The following is a 21,726-nucleotide window of genomic DNA, read 5'->3' as shown; positions in this document are numbered from 1 at the left end:
TAGCACTGTCATCGATATGGGTGCTGACATTCTGACAGATCCAGGATATTTTATTTTCTTATTCATTCACGGGATGAGGGCATCGCTGCCCAGGACAATATTTCTTGCCCATCCCTAATTGCCCAGAGGGTATTTAAGAGTCAACCACATTGCCGTGGGTCTGCAGTCACACAGAGGCCAGACAAGGTAAGAATGGCAGTTTCCTTCCCGAAAGGGCATTGATGAACCAGAGGGGCTTTTCTGACAATTGGTAGTGAATCATCTTTACACTCTTAATTCCAGACTTTGATTGGATTTAAATTTCACCATCTGTGGTGGGCAGGTTTCAATCCCAGGTCTCCAGAGTATTGCCTGGGTGTCTGGACTAACAGCTCAGTGATATTGGGCGGCACAGTGGTTAGCACTGCTGCCTCACAGCGCCAGAGACCCGGGTTCACTTCCCGCCTCAGGCGACTGACTGTGTGGAGTTTGCACGTTCTCCCCGTGTCTGTGTGGGTTTCCTCCGGGTGCTCCAGTTTCCTCCCACAGTCCAAAGATGTGCAGGGTCAGGTGAATTGGCCATGCTAAATTGCCCATAGTGTTAGGTAAGGGGTAAATGTAGGGGTATGGGTGGGTTGCGCTTCGGCGGGTCGGTGTGGACTTGTTGGGCCGAAGGGCCTGTTTCCACACTGTAATGTAATGTAATGCCACTGCAGCATTGCCTCCCCTTGCACTGATAGCACCAAGTGCCAGTGGGCCCTTGGAGATGGCCTCAGTTATCCCAGCACTACCCCCCCCACCCCCTGGGCCAGTGTGCCACTCCTCCAAAATGTGGAGACTGGATGCAATCCACAGGGAGGTAAGAAAAAGTTACCCCCCACCCCAGCCTCACAGCACCCCCACCCATGAGTCAATGATCATTGGCAGCCTCCTCACTCTCTCCTGGTGCTTGTTGGGCCTGCACTGAGAGACAAGCTCCTCTCACCTTTATTCCTCAAGACACCATTGTTGCTGAGGTCCACCCACTCACCAATAAAGACTCACCATGTGCTGTTAACCCGACAGTTACAGACCACTCATCATTCACTCAGGCTTGTCCTGGCACTGCAGAGCACATGCACCTGCTTCTGATATTGGTGTGTGTGTACCTGTCTGAGTGGGTGTGTGTTCTGTGTAAGTGTGTATTTATATGTGTGTGTGTGTGTGTCTGTCTGTCTGTGTGTGTGTCTGTATGAGTGCACATGTGTGTGTGACTGTGTGTTTTTGTGTATGTGTGTGTGTCTGTGCATGCGTGTGTGCCTCACTGTCTGTGTACATCTGTGTGCCTACATGTCTATGTACGTATGTGTGTATGTGTGTCTGTGTGCAAGTGTGCGTGTCTATGTGTGTGCACGTGTGTGTCTGCCTGTCTGCGACTGTGTTTGTGTGTCTGTATGAGTGCACGTGTGTGTGTGACCGTGTGTTTTTGTGTCTGTCGGTGTATGTGTGTGTGTCTGTGTGCATGCCTGTGTGTTTGTGTGTCTGTGAGTGTGCGTGCCTATGTGTGCGCGTGTGTGTATGCGACTGTGTGTTTTTGTGTCAGGCTGTGTGTGCACGTGTGTCTCTGTGTGTGTACGCATGTCTGTCTGTCTTGTGTGTGTGTGACTGTGTGCATATGTGTCTGTGTGTGTATGTCTGTTCCTGCCTATGCGTTAGTGTGTGTTTACGCGTGTCTCTCTCTTTTTGGAGATTGTCATTTCATGGTACTTGTGCGACAGGAATGTTACTTGGGAATTGTCAGCCCAAACCTGGATATTGCCCAGATCTTGTTGCAGTTGAACATGGAATGCTTCAGTATGATGGCCTTTACAGTATCCAGTGTTTCCAAGTGTTTGTGGATCTGACAGGGAATGAATGGATTTGGCTGGAGACTGGCATCTGTGATGCTGGGAAACACTGGAGGAAACGGAGATGGATCATCCACTTGGCAATTGTGGAGGGAGATTGCTGTAAATTCCTCAGCCTTATCATTTACACTGATGTGTTGGGCTCTTGGAAAATGGGGGATGGGGATGACCCATCTCGAGAAAGCCACAAAATTTGGCCACATGGGAAGGCTTGCTCTGGGCTAAATGGGAATGCCAGGAGTGGGATTTGAACCCACGCCCCTAGAAAGAGACCAGAATTCACAAGGCCAGATGCAGAGCAAGGACTAACACTCCTTAAGCCTGGCGCCTTAGACCACTCGGCCATCCTGACAAGCTGCTGCAGATGCCCTTCCAGATGTCTTTCTCACTCTGTACAATTAGTCACCTTGCTCTTGTGCAGACACAAAATGCAATTCCGCATTTCTGCAGCTCCCTTGCATTCACACTCAGCAACAATCCCTCATACACAGTCTCTCTCTCGCACACACACACTCTCTCACACACACACACATACACTCACACTCACATACATAGACAGACACACACACACAGACAGACAAATGGACACACACACTCTGACAATTGCACACACTCACCAACACACATACAATCACACACATACACTCTCTCACATCTATGGGTGAGCGTGGCTGTATGTTTGTGAGTATGTGTGTGTCTGTGTCTGCGTGGCTGTGTGTGTGTGTGTGTGTGTGTGTGTGTGTGTGTGACTGTGTATGTGTGTTTGTTCCTGTTTGTTTCTGTGTGTATGGATGTGTGTGTCTGTGCGATTGTGAGTGTCTTTCTGTGTATGTTGGGGTGTGTGTGATTGTGTGAGTGTGTGTGTCTGTTTGTGTCTGAGTGTCTACGTGCGTGTGCATGTGTGTGTGTGTCTGTTTCTGTTTCTGTGTCTGTGTGTGAGTGTGTGACTGTGTATGTATCTGTTCCTGTCTGTGCATGTGTGCGGGAGTGTGTGTGTGTGTGTGTCTGTTTATGTCTGTGTGATTGTGTGTGTGTCATTGTGTGTATGTTGGGGTGTGGGTCATTGTGTGAGTGTGTCTATGTGTGTGTGTATGTGTGTGTATGTCTGTGCGTTTCTGTGTCTGTGTATGTGCGTGTGTGTCTGTGTCTGTTTGTGTCTATTGTGTGTGTGTGTGTGTGTGTGAGTGTGTCTATGTGTGTGTGCGTGTCTGTGGGTTTCTGTGTCGGTCTGTGTGTGAATGTCTGTCTGTGTGTGTGTGTGTGTGTCTCTTTTTGGAGATTGTCATTTCATGGCATTCGTGTGGCAGGAATGTTACTTGGGAATTGTCAGCCCAAACCTGGATATTGTCCAGATCTTGTTGCAGTTGAACATGGAATGCTTCAGTATGATGGCCTTTACAGTATCCAGTGTTTGTGGATCTGACAGGGAATGAATGGAATTGGCTGGAGACTGGCATCTGTGATGCTGGGAAACACTGGAGGAAACTGAGATGGATCATCCACTTGGCAATTGTGGTGGGAGATTGCTGTAAATTCCTCAGCCTTATCATTTACACTGATGTGTTGGGCTCTTGGAAAATGGAGGATGGGGATGACCCATCTCGAGAAAGCCACAAAATTTGGCCACATGGGAAGGCTTGCTCTGGGCTAAATGGGAATGTCAGGAGTGGGATTTGAACCCACGCCCCTAGAAAGAGACCAGAATTCACAAGGCCAGATGCAGAGCAAGGACTAACACTCCTTGAGTCTGGCGCCTTAGACCACTCGGCCATCCTGACAAGCTGCTGCAGATGCCCTTCCAGATGTCTTTCTCACTCTGTACAATTAGTCACCTTGCTCTTGTGCAGACACAAAATGCAATTCCGCATTTCTGCAGCTCCCTTGCATTCACACTCAGTATCAATCCCTCATACACAGTCTCACTCTCACACACACACACACACACACACTCACTCTCTCACATGCACACACACTCTCTCACACACACACACATACACTCACACACACATACATAGACAGACACACACACACAGGCACACACAGACAGACAAATGGACACACACACACTCTGACAATTGCACACACTCACCAACACACATACAATCACACACATACACTCTCTCACATCTATGAGTGAGCGTGGCTGTATGTTTGTGAGTATGTGTGTGTCTGTGTCTGCGTGGCTGTGTGTGTGTGTGTGTGTGTGTGACTGTGTATGTATGTTTGTTCCTGTTTGTTTCTGTGTGTATGGATGTGTGTGTCTGTGCGATTGTGAGTGTCTCTCTGTGTATGTTGGGGTGTGTGTGATTGTGTGAGTGTGTGTGTCTGTATGTGTCTGAGTGTCTACGTGCGTGTGCATGTGTGTGTGTGTCTGTTTCTGTGTCTGTGTGTGAGTGTGTGACTGTGTATGTATCTGTTCCTGTCTGTGCATGTGTGCGGGAGTGTGTGTGTGTGTGTGTGTGTGTGTGTCTGTTTATGTCTGTGTGATTGTGTGTGTGTCATTGTGTGTATGTTGGGGTGTGGGTCATTGTGTGAGTGTGTCTATGTGTGTGTGTATATGTGTGTGTATGTCTGTGCGTTTCTGTGTCTGTGTATGTGCGTGTGTGTCTGTCTGTTTGTGTCTATTGTGTGTGTGTGTGTCTATGTGTGTGTGCGTGTCTGTGGGTTTCTGTGTCGGTCTGTGTGTGAATGTCTGTCTGTGTGTGTGTGTGTGTGTCTCTTTTTGGAGATTGTCATTTCATGGCATTGTGTGGCAGGAATGTTACTTGGGAATTGTCAGCCCAAACCTGGATATTGCCCAGATCTTGTTGCAGTTGAACATGGAATGCTTCAGTATGATGGCCTTTACAGTATCCAGTGTTTCCAAGTGTTTGTGGATCTGACAGGGAATGAATGGATTTGGCTGGAGACTGGTATCTGTGATGCTGGGAAACACTGGAGGAAACTGAGATGGATCATCCACTTGGCAATTGTGGTGGGAGATTGCTGTAAATTCCTCAGCCTTATCATTTACACTGATGTGTTGGGCTCTTGGAAAATGGGGGATGGGGATGACTCATCTCGAGAAAGCCACAAAATTTGGCTGCATAGGAAGGTTTGTCCTGGGCCAAATAGGAATGTCAGGAGCGGGATTTGAACCCACGCCACTAGAAAGGGACCAGAATTCACAAGGCCAGATGCAGAGCAAGGACTAACACTCCTTGAGTCTGGCGCCTTAGACCACTCGGCCATCCTGACAAGCTGCTGCAGATGCCCTTCCAGATGTCTTTCTCACTCTGTACAATTAGTCACCTTGCTCTTGTGCAGACACAAAATGCAATTCCGCATTTCTGCAGCTCCCTTGCATTCACACTCAGCAACAATCCCTCATACACACTTTCTCACACACACACACTCTCTCTCACACACACACACAACACACTCACACACACAGAGACACACTCACACACACGCACAGAGACACACAGACACACACACAGACTCACTCTCATATGTATGAGTATGTGCGGCTGTATGTTTGTGAGTTTGGGTGTGTCTGTGTGTGCGTGGCTGTCTGTGTGTGTGTGTGTGTGAGTTTGTGTTTGTGTCTGTCTGTGTGCATGCATGCCTGTTCCTGCCCATCTGTGTGTGTGTGTGTGTGTGTCTGTGTGATTGTGAGTATGCCTTTGTGTGTGTTTTTGATTGTGTGTCTGTGTATGTCTATGTGTGTGTGCGTGTGTGTGTGTGGGTGTGTGTGTGTGTGTGGGTGTGATTGGGTGGATGTGAGTGTGTCTCTATGTGTGCGTGCGTGTCTGTGTGTTTCTGTGTCTGTGTCCGTGTGTCTGTGTGTGTGACAAACAACACACACATAGGCAGACACACACACAGACACGCATAGACAGACAGACAAACATACACATACACACTCTGACAATTGCACACACTCACCAACACACACACAATCACACACAGACACACACCGAGACACTCTCTCACATGTATGAGTGAGTGCGGCTGTGTGTTTGTGAGTGTGGGTGTGTCTATGTCTTCGTGTCTATCTGTGTGTGTCTGTCTGTCTGTCTGTTACTGTCTGTGTGCGTGTGTGTCTTTGTGTGTCTGTGTGATTGTGAGTGTGTCTTTGTGTTTATGTTGGGGTGTGAGTGATTGTGTGAGTATATGTCTGTATGTGTCTATGTGTGTATGTGGGTATGAATGTGTGTCTATTTGTATGTGCGTGCGTGTCTGTGCGTGTGTGTCTGTGTGTGTTCATGTCTGTGCTTGTGTGCGTGTGTCTGTCTGTGTCATACTGTTCCTGTCTGTGCATGTGTGCAAGTGTGCATGTGTGTGTATGTGTGTATCTGTTTACGCTTGTGTGATTGTGTGTGTGTCAATGTGCGTATGTTGGTGTGTGTGTGATTGTGTGGGTATGTGTGTGTCTGTGTGTGAATATCTGTGTGTGTGTGTGCGCGCGTGCGTGTATGTGTGTTTCTGTGTGTGTGTGTCTATGCGTGTGTGTGTCTGTGTGTTTGTGTCTCAGTCTGTGCGTATCTGCGAGTGTGTGTGTCTCTCTTTTTGGAGATTGTCATTTCATGGCATTTGTGTGGCAGGAATGTTACTTGGGAATTGTCAGCCCAAACCTGGATATTGCCCAGATCTTGTTGCAGTTGAACATGGAATGCTTCAGTATGATGGCCTTTACAGTATCCAGTGTTTCCAAGTGTTTGTGGATCTGACAGGGAATGAATGGATTTGGCTGGAGACTGGCATCTGTGATGCTGGGAAACACTGGAGGAAACTGAGATGGATCATCCACTTGGCAATTGTGGTGGGAGATTGCTGTAAATTCCTCAACCTTATCATTTACACTGATGTGTTGGGCTCTTGGAAAATGGGGGATGGGGATGACTCATCTCGAAAAAGCCACAAAACTTGGCTGCATAGGAAGGCTTGCTCTGGGCTAAATGGGAATGTCAGGAGTGGGATTTAAACCCACACCCCAAGAAAGGGACCAGAATTCACAAGCCCTGATACTAGGCAATGTCAAGCACTCCTGGAGTCAAGCACCTTAGACCACTCGGCCATCCTGACAAGCTGCTGCAGATGCCCTTCCAGATGTCTTTCTCACTCTGTACAATTAGTCACCTTGCTCTTGTGCAGACACAAAATGCAATTCCGCATTTCTGCAGCTCCCTTGCATTCACACTCAGCAACAATCCCTCATACACACTCTCTCACACACACACACTCTCTCTCACACACACACACAACACACTCACACACACAGAGACACACTCACACACACGCACAGAGACACACAGACACACACACAGACTCACTCTCATATGTATGAGTATGTGCGGCTGTATGTTTGTGAGTTTGGGTGTGTCTGTGTGTGCGTGGCTGTCTGTGTGTGTGTGTGTGTGAGTTTGTGTTTGTGTCTGTCTGTGTGCATGCATGCCTGTTCCTGCCCATCTGTGTGTGTGTGTGTGTGTGTGTCTGTGTGATTGTGAGTATGCCTTTGTGTGTATTTTGGGGTGTGTTTTTGATTGTGTGTCTGTGTATGTCTATGTGTGTGTGCGTGTGTGTGTGTGGGTGTGTGTGTGTGTGTGGGTGTGATTGGGTGGATGTGAGTGTGTCTCTATGTGTGCGTGCGTGTCTGTGTGTTTCTGTGTCTGTGTCCGTGTGTCTGTGTGTGTGACAAACAACACACACATAGGCAGACACACACACAGACACGCATAGACAGACAGACAAACATACACATACACACTCTGACAATTGCACACACTCACCAACACACACACAATCACACACAGACACACACCGAGACACTCTCTCACATGTATGAGTGAGTGCGGCTGTGTGTTTGTGAGTGTGGGTGTGTCTATGTCTTCGTGTCTATCTGTGTGTGTGTGTCTGTCTGTCTGTTACTGTCTGTGTGCGTGTGTGTCTTTGTATGTCTGTGTGATTGTGAGTGTGTCTTTGTGTTTATGTTGGGGTGTGAGTGATTGTGTGAGTATATGTCTGTATGTGTCTATGTGTGTATGTGGGTATGAATGTGTGTCTATTTGTATGTGCGTGCGTGTCTGTGCGTGTGTGTCTGTGTGTGTTCATGTCTGTGCTTGTGTGCGTGTGTCTGTCTGTGTCATACTGTTCCTGTCTGTGCATGTGTGCAAGTGTGCATGTGTGTGTATGTGTGTATCTGTTTACGCTTGTGTGATTGTGTGTGTGTCAATGTGCGTATGTTGGTGTGTGTGTGATTGTGTGGGTATGTGTGTGTCTGTGTGTGAATATCTGTGTGTGTGTGTGCGCGCGTGCGTGTATGTGTGTTTCTGTGTGTGTGTGTCTATGCGTGTGTGTGTCTGTGTGTTTGTGTCTCAGTCTGTGCGTATCTGCGAGTGTGTGTGTCTCTCTTTTTGGAGATTGTCATTTCATGGCATTTGTGTGGCAGGAATGTTACTTGGGAATTGTCAGCCCAAACCTGGATATTGCCCAGATCTTGTTGCAGTTGAACATGGAATGCTTCAGTATGATGGCCTTTACAGTATCCAGTGTTTGTGGATCTGACAGGGAATGAATGGATTTGGCTGGAGACTGGCATCTGTGATGCTGGGAAACACTGGAGGAAACTGAGATGGATCATCCACTTGGCAATTGTGGTGGGAGATTGCTGTAAATTCCTCAGCCTTATCATTTACACTGATGTGTTGGGCTCTTGGAAAATGGGGGATGGGGATGACTCATCTCGAAAAAGCCACAAAACTTGGCTGCATAGGAAGGCTTGCTCTGGGCTAAATGGGAATGTCAGGAGTGGGATTTAAACCCACACCCCAAGAAAGGGACCAGAATTCACAAGCCCTGATACTAGGCAATGTCAAGCACTCCTGGAGTCAAGCACCTTAGACCACTCGGCCATCCTGACAAGCTGCTGCAGATGCCCTTCCAGATGTCTTTCTCACTCTGTACAATTAGTCACCTTGCTCTTGTGCAGACACAAAATGCAATTCCGCATTTCTGCAGCTCCCTTGCATTCACACTCAGCAACAATCCCTCATACACACTCTCTCACACACACACACTCTCTCTCACACACACACACAACACACTCACACACACAGAGACACACTCACACACACGCACAGAGACACACAGACACACACACAGACTCACTCTCATATGTATGAGTATGTGCGGCTGTATGTTTGTGAGTTTGGGTGTGTCTGTGTGTGCGTGGCTGTCTGTGTGTGTGTGTGTGTGAGTTTGTGTTTGTGTCTGTCTGTGTGCATGCATGCCTGTTCCTGCCCATCTGTGTGTGTGTGTGTGTGTGTCTGTGTGATTGTGAGTATGCCTTTGTGTGTATTTTGGGGTGTGTTTTTGATTGTGTGTCTGTGTATGTCTATGTGTGTGTGCGTGTGTGTGTGTGGGTGTGTGTGTGTGTGTGGGTGTGATTGGGTGGATGTGAGTGTGTCTCTATGTGTGCGTGCGTGTCTGTGTGTTTCTGTGTCTGTGTCCGTGTGTCTGTGTGTGTGACAAACAACACACACATAGGCAGACACACACACAGACACGCATAGACAGACAGACAAACATACACATACACACTCTGACAATTGCACACACTCACCAACACACACACAATCACACACAGACACACACCGAGACACTCTCTCACATGTATGAGTGAGTGCGGCTGTGTGTTTGTGAGTGTGGGTGTGTCTATGTCTTCGTGTCTATCTGTGTGTGTGTGTCTGTCTGTCTGTTACTGTCTGTGTGCGTGTGTGTCTTTGTATGTCTGTGTGATTGTGAGTGTGTCTTTGTGTTTATGTTGGGGTGTGAGTGATTGTGTGAGTATATGTCTGTATGTGTCTATGTGTGTATGTGGGTATGAATGTGTGTCTATTTGTATGTGCGTGCGTGTCTGTGCGTGTGTGTCTGTGTGTGTTCATGTCTGTGCTTGTGTGCGTGTGTCTGTCTGTGTCATACTGTTCCTGTCTGTGCATGTGTGCAAGTGTGCATGTGTGTGTATGTGTGTATCTGTTTACGCTTGTGTGATTGTGTGTGTGTCAATGTGCGTATGTTGGTGTGTGTGTGATTGTGTGGGTATGTGTGTGTCTGTGTGTGAATATCTGTGTGTGTGTGCGCGCGTGCGTGTATGTGTGTTTCTGTGTGTGTGTGTCTATGCGTGTGTGTGTCTGTGTGTTTGTGTCTCAGTCTGTGCGTATCTGCGAGTGTGTGTGTCTCTCTTTTTGGAGATTGTCATTTCATGGCATTTGTGTGGCAGGAATGTTACTTGGGAATTGTCAGCCCAAACCTGGATATTGCCCAGATCTTGTTGCAGTTGAACATGGAATGCTTCAGTATGATGGCCTTTACAGTATCCAGTGTTTGTGGATCTGACAGGGAATGAATGGATTTGGCTGGAGACTGGCATCTGTGATGCTGGGAAACACTGGAGGAAACTGAGATGGATCATCCACTTGGCAATTGTGGTGGGAGATTGCTGTAAATTCCTCAGCCTTATCATTTACACTGATGTGTTGGGCTCTTGGAAAATGGGGGATGGGGATGACTCATCTCGAAAAAGCCACAAAACTTGGCTGCATAGGAAGGCTTGCTCTGGGCTAAATGGGAATGTCAGGAGTGGGATTTAAACCCACACCCCAAGAAAGGGACCAGAATTCACAAGCCCTGATACTAGGCAATGTCAAGCACTCCTGGAGTCAAGCACCTTAGACCACTCGGCCATCCTGACAAGCTGCTGCAGATGCCCTTCCAGATGTCTTTCTCACTCTGTACAATTAGTCACCTTGCTCTTGTGCAGACACAAAATGCAATTCCGCATTTCTGCAGCTCCCTTGCATTCACACTCAGCAACAATCCCTCATACACACTCTCTCACACACACACACTCTCTCTCACACACACACACAACACACTCACACACACAGAGACACACTCACACACACGCACAGAGACACACAGACACACACACAGACTCACTCTCATATGTATGAGTATGTGCGGCTGTATGTTTGTGAGTTTGGGTGTGTCTGTGTGTGCGTGGCTGTCTGTGTGTGTGTGTGTGTGAGTTTGTGTTTGTGTCTGTCTGTGTGCATGCATGCCTGTTCCTGCCCATCTGTGTGTGTGTGTGTGTGTGTCTGTGTGATTGTGAGTATGCCTTTGTGTGTATTTTGGGGTGTGTTTTTGATTGTGTGTCTGTGTATGTCTATGTGTGTGTGCGTGTGTGTGTGTGGGTGTGTGTGTGTGTGTGGGTGTGATTGGGTGGATGTGAGTGTGTCTCTATGTGTGCGTGCGTGTCTGTGTGTTTCTGTGTCTGTGTCCGTGTGTCTGTGTGTGTGACAAACAACACACACATAGGCAGACACACACACAGACACGCATAGACAGACAGACAAACATACACATACACACTCTGACAATTGCACACACTCACCAACACACACACAATCACACACAGACACACACCGAGACACTCTCTCACATGTATGAGTGAGTGCGGCTGTGTGTTTGTGAGTGTGGGTGTGTCTATGTCTTCGTGTCTATCTGTGTGTGTGTGTCTGTCTGTCTGTTACTGTCTGTGTGCGTGTGTGTCTTTGTATGTCTGTGTGATTGTGAGTGTGTCTTTGTGTTTATGTTGGGGTGTGAGTGATTGTGTGAGTATATGTCTGTATGTGTCTATGTGTGTATGTGGGTATGAATGTGTGTCTATTTGTATGTGCGTGCGTGTCTGTGCGTGTGTGTCTGTGTGTGTTCATGTCTGTGCTTGTGTGCGTGTGTCTGTCTGTGTCATACTGTTCCTGTCTGTGCATGTGTGCAAGTGTGCATGTGTGTGTATGTGTGTATCTGTTTACGCTTGTGTGATTGTGTGTGTGTCAATGTGCGTATGTTGGTGTGTGTGTGATTGTGTGGGTATGTGTGTGTCTGTGTGTGAATATCTGTGTGTGTGTGCGCGCGTGCGTGTATGTGTGTTTCTGTGTGTGTGTGTCTATGCGTGTGTGTGTCTGTGTGTTTGTGTCTCAGTCTGTGCGTATCTGCGAGTGTGTGTGTCTCTCTTTTTGGAGATTGTCATTTCATGGCATTTGTGTGGCAGGAATGTTACTTGGGAATTGTCAGCCCAAACCTGGATATTGCCCAGATCTTGTTGCAGTTGAACATGGAATGCTTCAGTATGATGGCCTTTACAGTATCCAGTGTTTCCAAGTGTTTGTGGATCTGACAGGGAATGAATGGATTTGGCTGGAGACTGGTATCTGTGATGCTGGGAAACACTGGAGGAAACTGAGATGGATCATCCACTTGGCAATTGTGGTGGGAGATTGCTGTAAATTCCTCAACCTTATCATTTACACTGATGTGTTGGGCTCTTGGAAAATGGGGGATGGGGATGACTCATCTCGAAAAAGCCACAAAACTTGGCTGCATAGGAAGGCTTGCTCTGGGCTAAATGGGAATGTCAGGAGTGGGATTTAAACCCACACCCCAAGAAAGGGACCAGAATTCACAAGCCCTGATACTAGGCAATGTCAAGCACTCCTGGAGTCAAGCACCTTAGACCACTCGGCCATCCTGACAAGCTGCTGCAGATGCCCTTCCAGATGTCTTTCTCACTCTGTACAATTAGTCACCTTGCTCTTGTGCAGACACAAAATGCAATTCCGCATTTCTGCAGCTCCCTTGCATTCACACTCAGCAACAATCCCTCATACACACTCTCTCTCTCTCTCACACACACACACAATCACACACTCACTCACACACACACACTCACACACACAAACACATTCACACTCACACACATAGACACACACATAGACAGACGACAGATACATGCATTCACACTCACATAGATAGACGCACACACACGCACATGCAGACAGACGGACGGACACACACACACTCTGACAATTGCACACACTCACCAACACACACATAATCACACACAGATACATACACATACACTTTCTCACATCTATGAGGGTGCATGGCTGTATGTTTGTGAGTGTGGCTGTGTCTGTGTGTGTGGCTGTCTGTGTGTGTGTGTGTATGTGTGTGTGATTGTGAGTGTGCCTTTGTGTGTATGTTGGGGTGTGTGTGATTGTGTGAGTTGTGTGTGTCTGTATGTGTCTATGTGTGTGTGTGTGTGTGTGTGTGGGGGTGGGGGTGGGGGCGTGGGTGTGAGTGTGTGTCGATGTGTGCGTGCGTGTCTGTGTTTTCTGTGTCTGTGTGTGTGACAAACAACACACACATAGGCAGACACACACACAGACACGCATAGACAGACAGACAAACATACACATACACACTCTGTCAATTGTACACACTCACCAACACACACACAGACACACACCGAGACACTCTCTCACATGTATGAGTGAGTACGGCTGTGTGTTTGTGAGTGTGGGTGTGTCTGTGTCTTTGTGTCTATCTGTATGTGTGTGTGTACGTGTGTCTGTTACTGTCTGTGTGCGTGTGTGTCTTTGTTAGTCTGTGTGATTGTGAGCGTGTCTTTGTGTATATGTTGGGGTGTGAGTGATTGTGTGAGTTTGTACGCGTCTGTATGTATCTATGTGTGTATGTGGGTATGAGTGTGTGTCTATTTGTATGTGCGTGCGTGTCTCTGTATGTGTGTCTGTGTGTGTTCCTGTCTGTGTGTGTGTGCGTGTGTCTGTGCATGTACGTCTGTGTGTTTCTGTTTATGCCTGTGTGTCATTGTGTGTATGTTGTGGTGTGGGTGATTGTGTGAGTATGTATGTGTCTGTGTGTGTCTATGTGTGTGTGTGCGCATGCGTGTATGTGTGTTTGTGTCCCAGTTTGTGCGTGTCTGCGAGTGTGTGTGTCTGTGCGTGTGTGACTGTCTGTTCCTGTCTGTGCGTGTCTGCAAGTGTGTGCGTGTGTGTCTGTCTGTCTGAGTGTGTGGTTGTGTGTGTCTGCCTGTGTCTGTGTGTGCATGTTTATTCCTGACTGTATGTGTGTGTGTCTGTGAGTCTCTGTGTGTCTGTGTGATTGTGAGTGTGTCTTTGTGTGTCTGTGTGAGTGTGTGTCTGTCTGTCTGTATGTATCTATGTGTGTGTAGGTGTGAGTGTGTGTATGTGTATCGGTGTGTGTGTATGCGTGTTTGTCTCTTTTTGGAGATTGTCATTTCATGGCATTCGTGTGGCAGGAATGTTACTTGGGAATTGTCAGCCCAAACCTGGATATTGTCCAGATCTTGTTGCAGTTGAACATGGAATGCTGCAGTATGATGGCCTTTACAGTATCCAGTGTTTCCAAGTGTTTGTGGATCTGACAGGGAATGAATGGATTTGGCTGGAGACTGGCATCTGTGATGCTGGGAAACACTGGAGGAAACTGAGATGGATCATCCACTTGGCAATTGTGGTGGGAGATTGCTGTAAATCCCTCAGCCTTATCATTTACACTGATGTGTTGGGCTCTTGGAAAATGGAGGATGGGGATGACCCATCTCGAGAAAGCCACAAAATTTGGCTGCATGGGAAGGTTTGTCCTGGGCCAAAGGGGAATGTCAGGAGTGGGACTTGAACCAAGCCCCAAGAAGGGGACTAGAATTTGCAATCCCTGATACAGGGACAAGGACTAACACTCCTTGAGTCTGGCGCCTTAGACCACTCGGCCATCCTGACAAGCTGCTGCAGATGCCCTTCCAGATGTCTTTCTCACTCTGTACAATTAGTCACCTTGCTCTTGTGCAGACACAAAATGCAATTCCACATTTCTGCAGCTCCCTTGCATTCACACTCAGCAACAATCCCTCATACACAGTCTCACTCTCGCACATACACTCACACAAACACACACACCCTCTCTCTCTCTCTCACACACACACATTCACTCACACACACACTCTCACACACACACATGCAGACATTCTATCTCACATCGATAGACACACACACACTCTGACAATTGCACACACTCATCAACACACATACAATCACACACAGACACACACACACACAAACACATTCACACACACATACACACGCATAGGCACACACACATAGACAGACACACACACAGGCAGACAGACACACACACACAATCCCGCATTTCCGCAGCTATTTTGCATTCACACTCAGTAACAATCCCTTTGCTGCACGGCAAGCAACACACACACTCACACACGCACGCACATAGATGGACACACACATACAGACAGACAGACACACACACACACACACATAGATATCCACACACACAGGCACACACAGACAGACACACACACACACTCTGACAATTGTCCACACTCACCAACACGCACAATCACACACAGACACACACATAGACATTCTCTCACATGTATAAGCAGGTGCGGCTGTATGTTTGTGAGTGTGGGTATGTCTGTGTGCGCGTAGCTGTCTGTCTGTGTATGTGTGTGTGTGTTTGTGTCTGCCTGTGTGTGTGTATGCCTGTTCCTGCCCAGCTGTGCGTGTGTGTCTGTGCGATTGTGAGTGTGTCTTTGTGTGTATGTTGGGGGTGCGTGTGATTGTTTGAGTGTGTGTCTGTATGTGTCTATGTGTGTGTGTGTGTGGGAGTGGGTGTGTGTATGTGTGTCTATGTGTGCGTGCATGCGAGTCTGTGTGTTTCTGTGTCTGTGTGTGTGTCTGTGCGTGTGACAAACAACACACACATAGGCAGACACACACAGACACACACAGACAGACAGACATACACATACATACACTGACAATTGCATACATTCACCAACACACATACAATCACACACAGACACACACACATAGATGGACACACACAGACACACACAGGCAGACTGACAGACACACATACACAGACACACACACAGACAGACACACACACACATTCTGACAATTGTACACACTCGCCAACATGCACACAATCACACACAGACACACATATAGACGCTCTCTCACATGTATGAGCGTGTGCGGATGCATGTTTGTGATTGTGGGTGTGTCTGTGTATGTGAGATTGCGTGTGTGCGTGTATGCCTGTTCCTGTTCAGCTGTATGTGTGTGCGTGTCTGTGTGATTGTGAATATGTCTTTGTGTGTATGTTGGGGGGGGGGTGAATGTGTGTCTGTATGTGTCTATGTGTGTGGGTGTGGGTGTGGGTGTGTGTGTGTGTTTATTTGTGCATGCGTGCGTGTCTGTGTGTTTCTGTGTCTGTGTGCGTGTGTCTGTGTGTGTGTGACAAACAACACACACATACACACTCTGTCAATTGCACACACTCACCAACACACATACAATCACACAGACACACAGAGACACTCTCTCACATGTATGAGTGAGTGTGGCTGTGTGTGAATGTGGGTGTGTGTGTCTGTGTGTGTGTGTGACTGTGTGTGTGTGCCTTTGTGATTGTGAATGCGTCTTTGTGTGTATGTTGTGTTGTGTGAGTGTGAGTGTGTGATGATGTGTGTGCGCGTGTGTGTCTGTCTTTTTCTGTGTCTGTTTGTGTGTAAGTGTGTGTCTCTGTGAGTGTATCTGTTCCTGTCTGTGCGTGTGTGTGTGTGTCTGTCTGTTTATGTCTGTGTGATTGTGTGTATATGTTGGGGTGTGTGTCATTGTGTGTGTCTATGTGTGTATTTGTATGTATGTGCATGTCTGTGTGTTTCTGTGCGTGTGTGTCTGTGTCTGTTTGTGTCTATTGTGTGTGGGTGTGAATGTGTGTTTATGTGTGTGTGCGTGTCAGTGGTTTCTGTGTTGGTCCGTGTTTGTGAGTGTCTGTGTATGTTTGGAGATTGTCATTTCATGGTACTTGTGTGACAGGAATGTTACTTGGGAATTGTCAGCCCAGGCCTGGATATTGCCCAGATCTTGTTGCAGTTGAACATGGAATGCTGCAGTATGATGGCCTTTACAGTATCCAGTGTTTCCAAGTGTTTGTGGATCTGACAGGGAATGAATGGATTTGGCTGGAGACTGGTATCTGTGATGCTGGGAAACACTGGAGGAAACGGAGATGGATCATCCACTTGGCAATTGTGGTGGGAGATTGCTGTAAATCCCTCAGCCTTATCATTTACACTGATGTGTTGGGCTCTTGGAAAATGGGGGATGGGGATGACCCATCTCGAGAAAGCCACAAACATCGGCAGCATGGGAAGATTTGTTCTGGGCTAAATAGGAAGGGGATTTGAACCCACACCCCGAGAAAGAATCCAGAATTGCCTTGATACCAGGCAAGGACTAACACTCCTTGAGTCTGGCACCTTAGACACTCGGCCATCCTGACACACTGTGGCGTTTGCAAAGATTGCAGCACATCTCCCCTCCATTATGAAATCAATTTCCAGGCTGCAGCTCTGCATCCAGATGGCTAGGCTGACAGCTACAGACTGTGACCTTGAGAACTCTGACCCGATTCTTCTCACCACATGTTGTATTGAGTCCATCTCACACAAAAACGAAAAGGAAAGCAACTTCTGACCTGAGACTGGGCGAGTGAAAGTGTCTCCTCATGATTAACACGAGCAAGTATGCATTTCTGTGTTTAGCTCAGTGCGATTGTGCCTTATTGAAGGATTGCGTGTATTTATTATCGAAGAGGATCTGAGCAGATATTCATCCAGCCTTTCAAGGAGATTACTCGCAATAGACGAAAGCCGCAGAAGAGGCCTCTTATTGTTATGGAGATGTTTTAAGCAGCTGTTGTGCAAAGCTCTCACTTCTTACCACCCAACCTTTATGTCACATGACAGTTCCTCCTGTGTCCTTACTGACCAGCACCGACCGCCTGCCCTTTCCTGGGCTTCTAAAGCCATTCAGCGGAATGGGGCTTCCACCCAAGGCATTGCTGCGTGGCCCCACTCTCCTTTGCAGTGAGGATTTTTTTATTTATCTGTGGGATGTGGGTGTCGCTGACGGGTATTGCCCGGGTATTGACGGGTATTGCCTGGGTATTGCCTGGGTATTTATCTGTGGGATGTGGGTGTCGCTGACGGGTATTGCCCGTCCCGAATTGCCCTTGAGAAGGTGGCGGTGAGCTTCCATCTTGGACCGCTGCAGTACACCTGCTGAGGGATGACCCATATTGCCCTTTGGGAGGGAATTCCAGGATTTTGACCCAGCACTAAAGAAACGTGATACACTTCCAAGTCAGGAGTGGCTTGAAGTGGAACTTTCAGGGGTTAGTGTCCCCCTGTATCTGCTGCCCTTGTCCACCTCGGTGAAAGTGGTGGTGGGTTTGGAAGGTGCTGTCTGAGGATCTTTGGTGAATGTCTGAAATGCATCTTGTAGACAGTACACACTGCTGCTACTGAGCGTCGGTGGTGGAGGGAGTGGATGCTTGAGGTTGTGGTGTCAATCAAGGAGCTGGTTTGTCCTGGATGGTGTGAAATCTCTTGAGTGTTGTTGGAGCAGCCCCCAGCTCGGCAAGTGGGGAGTATTGCACCGCACTCGGGACTTGTGCCTTGTAGATGGTGGACAGGCTTTGAGGAGTCAGGAGGTGAGTTACTCACTGCAGTATTCCTCACCCCTGACATGCTCTTGTAGTCACTGTGTGTCTGTGGTGAGTCCAGTTGAGGAGTTTCTGATCAATGATGTTGAGAGTGGGGGATTCTGGGATGACAATTCCATTAAATACCAAAGGGTGGTGGCTAGATTGTCTCTTATTAGAGATAGTCATAGCCTGACATTTACATTGCACAAATGTTACTTGCCACTGGTCAGCCCAAGCTCAGATCGTTTTCAGATCTTGTTGTGTTTGAAAATGGACTCCTTCAGTATCTGGGGAGTCGCGAGTGGTGCTGAACATTGTGCGATCATCGGTGAACACTCCCACTTCTGACCTTCTGATGGAGGGAAGGTCATTGATGAAGCAGCTGAAGCTGGTTGGGCCGAGGACAGTACCCTGAGGAACTCCTGCAGAGATGTCCTGGAGCTGAGATGACTGACCCTCCAACAACCACAACCATCATCCTATGTGTCAGATATGATTCCAACCATTGGAGAGTTGGCCCCCCCAGAGATCCATTGATTCCAGGTTTGTGAGGGCCCCTCGATACCACACTCGGTCGAATGCAGCCTTGATGTCAAGAGCCTGTCCCTCTCCCCTCCCCTCTGGAATTCAGCTCTTTTGTCCATGTTTGACCCAAGGCTGTAATGAGGCCAGGAGCTGAGTGACCCTGGGGGAACCCGAACTGGGCGTCACTGAGCAGGTGCTGCTTGATAGCCCTGTTGGTGAGCCCTTCCATCACTTTACCGAGGATGGAGAGGAGACTGATGGAGTTGAAATTGGCCAGGCTGGATTTGTCCTGCTTTTTATGCGTGGGTCATCCATGGGCAGTTTTCCACATTATTAGGTAGCTGCCAGTGTTGTAATTGTACTGGAACAGCTTAGCCTGGGAGCAGCGGATCCTGGGGCACAGGTCTTCAGACTGTTGCTGGAATGCTGTCAGGGCCCACAGCCTCCAGTGTTTCCAACCATTTCTTGACATCAGGCTGAGTGAATCAAATTGGCTGGAGACTGGTAGCTGTGATATTGGAGACCACAGGAGGAAGCTGAGATGGATGATCCACTCGGTCCTTCTGACTGAAGATTGCTGCGAAAGCTTCAGCCTTATCTTGTGCACTGATCTGCTGGGCTCTTCCATCATTGAGATTGGGGATACTTGTGAAGTCTCCTCCTCCTCCAGTGAGTTGTTTAATTGCCCACCACCATTCACAACTGGATGTGGCAGGACAGCATGGCTTAGATCTGGCCCGTTGGTTGTGGGATGGCTGACGTTTGTCAATCATCTGCTACAGATGCTATTTAGCATCCAAGCCTGGTGGCTCAGTGGTTAGCATTGCTGCATCACTGTACCAGGTAGACCTGGGTTTGATTCCTACCTCGGGTGACTGCCTGTGTGGAGTTTGCATATCCTCCCTCTGTGTCTACGTGGATCTCCTCCCACAGATATGTAAAATTCCATGGATAGAGTAGGGAGGTGGGTCTGGGTGGAATGCTCTCTGCAGAGTTGATATGGACCAGACGGGCTGAATGGTTATTTCCACACTATAGGGGTTTTGTCTGATAGTTTTCACCAGCTTGACAGCTCATTTTGGAGGTGCCCCTGGCATGCCCTCTTGCACTCTCTATTGAACCAGGGTTGATCCCCTGGCTGGATGGTAACGGTTGAGCAGGGGATGTGCTGGAGTATAATTCTGCTGCTGGCGCTGGCCCATAGCACCTCATGGATGCTCCAGTCTTGAGTTGCTGGATCGGTTTGAAGTCTGTCCCATTGAGCACAGTGATAGTGCCACACAACACAATGGAGGTTATTCTCAATGTGAAGGCGGGACTTTGTCTCCACAAGGACTGTGCAGTGGTCACTCTTCCCGATACTGTCATGGACAGATGCAGCTGTAGCTGGCAGATTGGGGAGGGTGAGGTCGCATATGTTTCTCCCTCTTGTTGGTTCCCTCACCACCTGCCGCAGACCCAGCTACGTCATTTAGGACCCGACCAGCTCCATCAGTGGGACACTGAAATCCCCCACCCGGAGTACATTTTGTGCCCTTCCCAGCCTCAGTGTTTCCTCTGAGTGTAGTTCAACATGCAGCATAGGGATGATGTGGTAAGTGGTAATCAGCAGGAGGTTACCCTGCCCAAGTTTTACCTAAATCCATGAGACTTCATGGGGTCTGGATTCAATGTGGAGGACTCCCAGAGCAACTCCCTCTTGACTGCCCCCTCTGCTGGGTCTGTCCTGCCGGTGGGCCAGGACGTATCCAGGGATGGTGATGGTGGGGTCTGGGATATTGTTTGTAAGGTATGACTTTGTGAGTGTGACTAAGTCAGGCTATTGTATGACTACTCAGTGTGAGAGCTCTCCCAGTTTTGGCACTAATCCCCAGATGTTGGGAGGACTCTGCAGAGTTGAAAGGGCTGTTTCTGCCGTTGTCTTTTCCAGCATCTAGGTCGATGCCAGATGATCCATCTGGCTACATTTCTTTGATGAGACTTTGTGCTGATTGGAACAACTGAGGGCAGTTGTGAGTGAACCACATTGCTGAGGGGCTGAAGTCACATGTAGGCCAGATCAGGTGAGGATGGCAGATTTCCTTCCCTGAAGGACATTAGGGAGCTAGATGGGTTTTGCTGGTACTGATAGTGGTTTAACAGTCATCAGTAGATTCCTAACTCTAGATTTTTAAAATTGAATTCAAATTTGAATCCAGATTCCCCAGAACATTAGCTGAGTTTCTGGATTACTCGATAATACCACAAGGCCATCATCTCTCTCGGTCTGGGTCTTGCGTCTGTGCTAAAGATAGATCCAGAACAGATCCCAACTGGTTCAACTCTGAAGGAGGAGATGGATCTGTAGCTCTTCACAAGTAGTTGCTTAAAGGATTGGCTTTAGCTGAGAAAATTCACGAGAGAGAGAGAGAGAGAGAGTTAGGGCGACATCACGATTCCAGAGGCAGAAATTAGTGCAGATTTAGGGTTTAACGAATATGTAGATGAGACTCATCCAAGATGGAGGATGGGAAAAAAATTGCGGCTGTGAGAGTTCCTCCATTTTGTTCAGCTATTTTTAGGTGTTGGAGCAGATTTCCTCGAATTTCTGGCATTGGTTTGGAATTTTGGGGGAAAAAGAAAATCAAAACAACTATCCTTTTAAAAGGACGAAGAGAGATAATGGTAGAGGCCACCTGGTCAGTGAATCAAACGAGAGAGAAAGTTACATTGCTGTCTGACACAGCGGTGAATCTGCACGGCGACTGCCTTTACCGTTTGAGCTCATGTACGTCTGGACATCAGAGAGTGACTGAGAAAAATGAACAAACAATGAAATTCATACCTGACTCTGGGGGGACCTGTGTTGGAGAGCTCACAGCATGGGAGAAGCTAAGTGCATAGTTTTTAAGTG

General features: G+C 47.9%; 3 non-coding genes across 3 annotated transcripts; all 3 read right to left on the bottom strand.

The window, feature by feature from the left end:
- Nucleotides 1-2,097: 2,097 nt before the first annotated feature.
- On the bottom strand, nucleotides 2,098-2,217 carry trnal-uaa (transfer RNA leucine (anticodon UAA)). Its single transcript has 2 exons — nucleotides 2,180-2,217; nucleotides 2,098-2,143 (listed from the first exon to the last, which is right to left on the bottom strand). It is a non-coding gene; the product is annotated as a tRNA-Leu (tRNA).
- Nucleotides 2,218-3,523: 1,306 nt separating this feature from the next.
- Nucleotides 3,524-3,643, bottom strand: trnal-uaa (transfer RNA leucine (anticodon UAA)). The gene is made up of 2 exons: nucleotides 3,606-3,643; nucleotides 3,524-3,569 (listed from the first exon to the last, which is right to left on the bottom strand). It is a non-coding gene; the product is annotated as a tRNA-Leu (tRNA).
- Nucleotides 3,644-4,982: 1,339 nt separating this feature from the next.
- Nucleotides 4,983-5,102, bottom strand: trnal-caa (transfer RNA leucine (anticodon CAA)). Its single transcript has 2 exons — nucleotides 5,065-5,102; nucleotides 4,983-5,017 (listed from the first exon to the last, which is right to left on the bottom strand). It is a non-coding gene; the product is annotated as a tRNA-Leu (tRNA).
- Nucleotides 5,103-21,726: the final 16,624 nt, after the last annotated feature.

The sequence above is a fragment of the Chiloscyllium plagiosum genome, unplaced genomic scaffold (genome assembly GCF_037043375.1).
Source record: "Chiloscyllium plagiosum isolate Xiang-an unplaced genomic scaffold, Cpla_swu_hap1 HiC_scaffold_24, whole genome shotgun sequence".
Classification (NCBI taxonomy): domain Eukaryota; kingdom Metazoa; phylum Chordata; class Chondrichthyes; order Orectolobiformes; family Hemiscylliidae; genus Chiloscyllium; species Chiloscyllium plagiosum.
The sequence above is the reverse complement of the archived record's forward strand: the minus strand, read 5'-3'. Positions and strand labels throughout refer to the sequence as shown.